The sequence below is a fragment of the Callospermophilus lateralis genome, chromosome 6 (assembly GCF_048772815.1).
Source record: "Callospermophilus lateralis isolate mCalLat2 chromosome 6, mCalLat2.hap1, whole genome shotgun sequence".
Classification (NCBI taxonomy): domain Eukaryota; kingdom Metazoa; phylum Chordata; class Mammalia; order Rodentia; family Sciuridae; genus Callospermophilus; species Callospermophilus lateralis.
In genome coordinates this window covers 155,582,413-155,588,412 of record NC_135310.1, presented here as the reverse complement: position 1 = coordinate 155,588,412, position 6,000 = coordinate 155,582,413, and the positions used below count along the sequence as shown (strand labels likewise).

The 6,000-nt window shown below is 38.5% G+C and overlaps 1 pseudogene; it reads right to left on the bottom strand.

The window, feature by feature from the left end:
• Window positions 1-3,921: 3,921 nt before the first annotated feature.
• LOC143402211 (uncharacterized protein C4orf17 pseudogene) lies at window positions 3,922-4,693 on the bottom strand (annotated as a pseudogene).
• Between the last annotated feature and the right edge of the window lie 1,307 nt (window positions 4,694-6,000).

Sequence of the window (6,000 nt, the reverse complement as noted above, 5' to 3'; positions counted from 1 at the left end):
CTTTATGTGGTGCTAAGGAGCGAACCCAGGGCCTTGCACAAGCTAGGCAAGCACTCTACCAATGAGACGCAAACCCAGCCCAGTTTGTCAATTTCTATAAAGAAATTTGCTGGGGGGGCTGGGGATGTGGCTCAAGCGGTAGCGCGCTCGCCTGGCATCCGTGCGGCCCGGGTTCGATCCTCAGCACCATATACAAACAAAGAATGTTGTGTCCGCCGAGAACTAAAATAAATAAATAAATATTAAAAAATTCTCTCTCTCTCTCTCTCTCTCTCTCTCTCTCTCTCTCTCATCTCTCTCTCTTTAAAAAAAAAGAAATTTGCTGGGGATCTGACAGATATTGCTGAGAATCTATAGATCAACTTGAAGAATGTTGCTGTCTCACCCATTCAACCTTCCAATCCATGAACCTCAGAAGTTTCATTTAGTTCCATTTTCTTTCATTTTTTCAGCACTGTTCTGTAGTTTCAGAGTACTTTGAGCCTCTTCTGTTTTTTGTTTTCTTTTTGATGCTGTTGTAAAAAGAATTCTTTTTTGTGGGGGAGGGGGTCAACCTCAGGGTCTTGTGCTTGCCAGGCACTCTACCACTGAGCCACATCCCCAGCCCCCCAAATGGAATTTTTAATTACAGTTTTATGTTGTCCATCACGAGCCTACAGAAACATAACTGGTTTTTGTATTTTGATCTTATATCCTGAGCTTGCTAAATTAATTTGTTAGTTATAATGTTTTTAATGGAATATTGTGATTTTTCTATATATGAGATCATATCAACTGTGAAAAGAGATAGTTTTACTTCTTTTTTTTTTCCAACCTAAATTTATTTATTTTCTTGCTTAATTGCATAGTGATTCCATGTGGAATAGAAGTGGTAAGAATAGACATCTTTTCCTCTGCTTGACCTTAGGAGGAAATCATCTGTCTTTCATCATCAAATGTAATTTTAGCTGTTTTTGTAGATGCCATTTATGTGTTTGTGTAAATTTTCTTCTATTTTTAATCATAAAACAGTTTTGGATTTGCAAACACCTTCTCTGCATCTGTTGAGATGACCTTGTGAGTTTTGCTTTTTATTCTGTTGACGTGTGTGTGTGTGTGTGTGTGTGTGTGTGTGTGTGTGTTTAAATTAACTGAGGTTTGGATGTGAAAGCCACTTGCCACTTGGCATTCCTGGGATAGTCCCACCTAGCTGTGGAGTATCATTCCTTTCTATGATATTGAACTTGGTTTGCTGGTATTTTGCTGAAGAGTTTTGTATCCATGCTCAGGAGGTGGTATTATTTAGTTTTCTATACTTGTAATGCCTTTAATTTCTAGTAGTTTAATTCTCTATTTTCTTTTTCAATGTAGCTTAGGATTTGGTAATATATTGAGATGTTTGAGGAACCTGTTTTTGATTTCATTGATTTTTCTCTCCTGTTCTTATATTTGCTATTCACTAACTTCTTCCTACCCTTGAATATTTTCTTCCTTCTGCTAGTTTTAGGTTTTCTTTGCTTTTCTTACTCTGTGTCTTAGGAAGAAGGTTAGGTTGTGGAGTTACCATCTTTCTCTTTCTTATACGTGTTTGTGATAATAGCTCTTCCCCTAAGTGCGGCTTTAGCAGCATCTCGTTAGGTTTGGGGCAACATGTCTCCCTTTATTCACTTTCAAATATTTTCTAACATCCCTTTTGATTTCTTCTTTGACTCAGCTCCTCCTCCTCCTTTTTCTTTCCTGGAACATCCTTTTGTCATTGTATCTGAAGAAATCATCACCAAATCCTGGGCCACTTAGATTTCCTCCAATGTTTTCTTCAAGGAGTTTTATAGTTTTGCATTTTTTTAAGTGAAGCAAATATTTTATTTAAATCAGTTGTCAGATCACAATTTATCCAAATAAACATAATGCAACCTTGTTTTACAGTTTTGCATTTTACAGTTAGGTCTCAGATCCATTTTAAGTCATTTTTTTGGTGAAAGTTATAAAGTCTGTGTTTAGGTGCATTTTACTTATTTATTTGCATGTGGAGGTCCAGCTGCTTCAGTGCTGTTGTTGAGAAGTCTACCCTCGTCCACTGAATTCCCTTCACTTAATTGTCTCCACTTAATTGTCTCGTTACAGTTTTTACATCTTCAGGAGTTCCTCTAGGGCTTGTTTTATATATAAATATTTTTTTTTTACCTTGCCAGAATCAGTTTTCATACACCTGTGAATTTAATTCTAGTGTGATTTAGGGTGATGATTGCTACTTAGCTTTATGCTCTTTCCTTTTCCTATTTTGTGGTATCACTTTTTACACATTATATTTATAAATGTTATGAACCTAACAATATATTATTATAATTCTTATTTCATATGATGCTTTGTATTTTAAGGAAGAAGTCATGACAAGCATGTGTCTATAGCTTTTGTTATGGTGAGTTTGGTTGTCATTGGTGGTGATCTCAGGAGCACATTTTCCTTCTGACATGTTTCTTTTGTTCTTGTGAAGCTGAGTTACCATCTGGAGCCATTTCCTCATCCTGGGACAGCTTTGTTCCCGCCCACCTCTTTGTGCTGTTATTGGTGAATTTGTTGCTTTTACCCATGTTACAGCCTCAACAGTGTATTCTGTATGTTGTCTTGTATGATTGCTTTATAAATCAGTATAGGGGGTGGGGAAGAAAAATATGCATCACACTGTTTTCACTGTTTTTTATAATTTCACAATTAGCGTTAAGATGCCCTTTGTTTTACAAATGGATTCCGATTATCATCTGGAACCACTTGCTTTTACTCTGAAGGATTCCTTTTAGTGTTTCTCATAAGGCTATCAAATACTCAATTTTTGATCATCTGTGGATGCTTTTATTTTGCTTTCATTATGGAAAGATAACCTTACTGTATAGATGATTGTTTCCTTTCCTTTTTTTCTTTTAAAAAACTGTCCCTACCCCTGTGCTGGAGGTGAAACACAGGGACTCACACCTGCCTGACTCATCTCTGCACCCCCAGAGCCAGGAGGTAGGAATCTGGATTGAGGGCTCCCCCTTCATGCCCTTGGAATATGTCATCCACTGCTCTGTGGCCTCCATCATTTCTCCTCAGAAGTCAGATGTTGATCTTATTGCTCTTCCTGCTGCAGTCGGCTGCAGCCAAATAACCGGGGGGGGGGGGGGGGGGGGGGGGGGGGGGGGGGGGGTGACGAACAACTTGTGTAGGTTGATGCAGCAGGAGTGGGAGCCGTTTATTGTAGGACAGGAGTGGTATTTATACATTTTACACAGCTTATCTAATTAGCATAAAATAGATACAGCAGTCAACCAATAAGGAATCTCCACACTTAATGGTTCACTTTTGTTACTTCACAAACCACTCCCTCTGGCATTTTGCCAGGCACCATGCAGACTTGTTTACATACTCTAACATTTCCCTGGCAAAATACCAGGTGCCATCCTGACTTGTTTACAGACCTTCACATCTTCCCTTATAATTGATGAGGAAATTTTCTCTTGTTGCTTTCAGGATTTTATCCTTACCTTTGAGAGTTCAGTAACGTCACCATGATGTGTCTGTTGGTGGATCTCTAGTCATCAGTCTTATTGGAGTTTACTGAGATTCCTAGATGGATGTGTAGATTATTATTTTTCAACTAGTTGGGACACTTTCTGTCATTATTCCTTCAAAGTATTTAAAAAATTCCTTTCTCTGCCCTACATTTGGTACTCCCATTACACTCAAGTCAGTGTGTTTAGGGGTGGCCTACATTTATCTGGAAACTAAAGAGAATAATGCCTATCTATTGACTTTTCTTGATTTTTAAAATCATTTTCATTAATATTTATTTGTATCTCAAAACAGGTGTTTTGAGATTTACATGTGGCGCCATAAAAAGGACTGCTTGATTAAAAAAATAATAATTTGATGTTGAAATGAAAGAATTATTCCAGTCTACAGTTTCTACCTTTGGTATGTTAAAGGATAAAATAGTCTTTGAGGACAGAGATTGCATTTTTGCTGTATTCTCCTTGCTGACATTGGTTTTGCTGACCCTCTGTCCTGACCATTAGACATGAGAGGACTCTTTGGTTTTCTGAAATGTTCTGCTACAGATGTTTTCATCTTGCTTCTTCTATAAACAATGAGGTCCGGTGCTCCGCCCTGGTTGGTTGCTATCTATCTTAGCTCCAATCAGCCCTTTTCACTTTGCAGCTGAATTTGGGGACGATTTAACTGGGAGTGGCTTCCCAGTCTCGGCTGCTGGTTCCACAGAGGTGTTTCTTCTGGGGAGGATCAACAAGTTCCTCTCAGCCCACTCAGAATGAATCAAAGCTGAGACCCCTTCTTTTTCTTTTTCGTTGCATGAAGCAGCCACTGTGTAACTTCTGCAAGAGAAACAGTGCATAAAATGCCACCAAGCTTTAATAGGATCTTTCTTTCTTGATCTGGATAGTTTGGTAGGCAAATGGTGTTCTCTTTGATGTCAGTTTTGGTTCTCATCCCCTCTGAAGAATGGCAGCCAGCAGTAGAGGATGCAGTTGGAGGTGATGGTGGATTTTTACCCTTGATTTCTTCCTTTTTAATTACTAAGGGATTCTCACTGGAAATTTTGAAGCACTCTGATTTTCCTGCTGGGCTCTAAACGAGGTCATAGGGGCATTTTGACATTGTTTGGGGCTAGTGACAATCCTCTAACAGGACTCTCCAGAGCTGCTCTGTGGGGGTGGGTCATCCATTTTGCAAGGGGTATCTCATCCTTCTCTAAGGGGTTAAACTGGCTAATGCCTCACTATGTTCTGAGTTCAATCTCACGGTCATTCACAGTACAAATAAGAATGTTATTCAAACAGTTTCAGAAGTCTCAATCCATAGATGGCTGACTCCATTGCCGTAGACCTGAGGTAAGGCAGAAATCATGGTGGAAAGGTATGGAGGAGGACAGTAGTGCAGGACATGGCAAGCAGGAAGCAGAGGGCTCACGTTTATTGAGTTTTAAAATCTCTGCCTTTGGATTGCATAATCTAGGTTGATCTTTCATTAAGTTTGCTAATTCTTTTCTTTTTTAACCAGTTCAAGTTTCTGTTGAGCTCCTCTGCTGAATTTTTCATTTCAGTTATTGTACTTTTCAACTCTGGAATTTTCATATGGTTCTTTGTCATAATATTATCACCATAATTTATTTTTTAGTCATGGTTTTCTTTAGTGCTTCAAACAAATTTATAATGGCTACATTGAAGGTTTTGCTAAGTCTTACATATGGATGCTCTTCCCCCAAAAAACTTTTGTTGATTTCTTCTTTACAGCATATAAATCATAGTGTTATACGTCTTTGCATGTCATGTAGTTTTTTGTTGGAACTGGGCTTTTTAGATGTTATTGTTATATTCTTAGTACTGATCCTCCCCATACTCCAGGGCTTGTTATTATTTGATTCTTTATTTGTTTAATGATTAACTGGATTATTTTGGAGCAGTTTTTAACCTCTTCCCTGGTGCTAAGACTGTGGTGTTTTCCCTGGGGGCTCAGCTTTGATTATGCACACAGTCACCCTGAAGAGATGGTGGTTTGGGGCCTATTTGCTTATCTCTTCCCCTAATAACCATTAGCTATTAAATTCTCATTTCTGGCTGATTTATTCTTTCCTACAATGTCCTGGGTCATATACTGCTCCACAGACTAAACTGCACTTCATATGTTTTCCTCGGAGAACTGGAAAGAGAGCTGGGAGAAGCCTGCTCAGACTCAGAACAAATCTTGAACGTTGACCTCAGAAACTTTTCTTTAAAAAAATAAAACTGGGTTTGATTTATTTACCCAATTAACCTAACAACTTCCTTCCAATTACATTTCACGAGAATCTACACTGTTTTTGAGCATACCTAGACTTGAACGTCTCTACATTCTGTTGTAAATAAAGTCTGTTCCTTTGGGAAGATAACAGGAGATATATACCTCTACCTCAGTCTCTCTATATATTTACCTGCTTCTCTCCCAAGGTAAATCTCTGAGCCTGGCTCTGGGGATGGGGTTTGAAAAAAT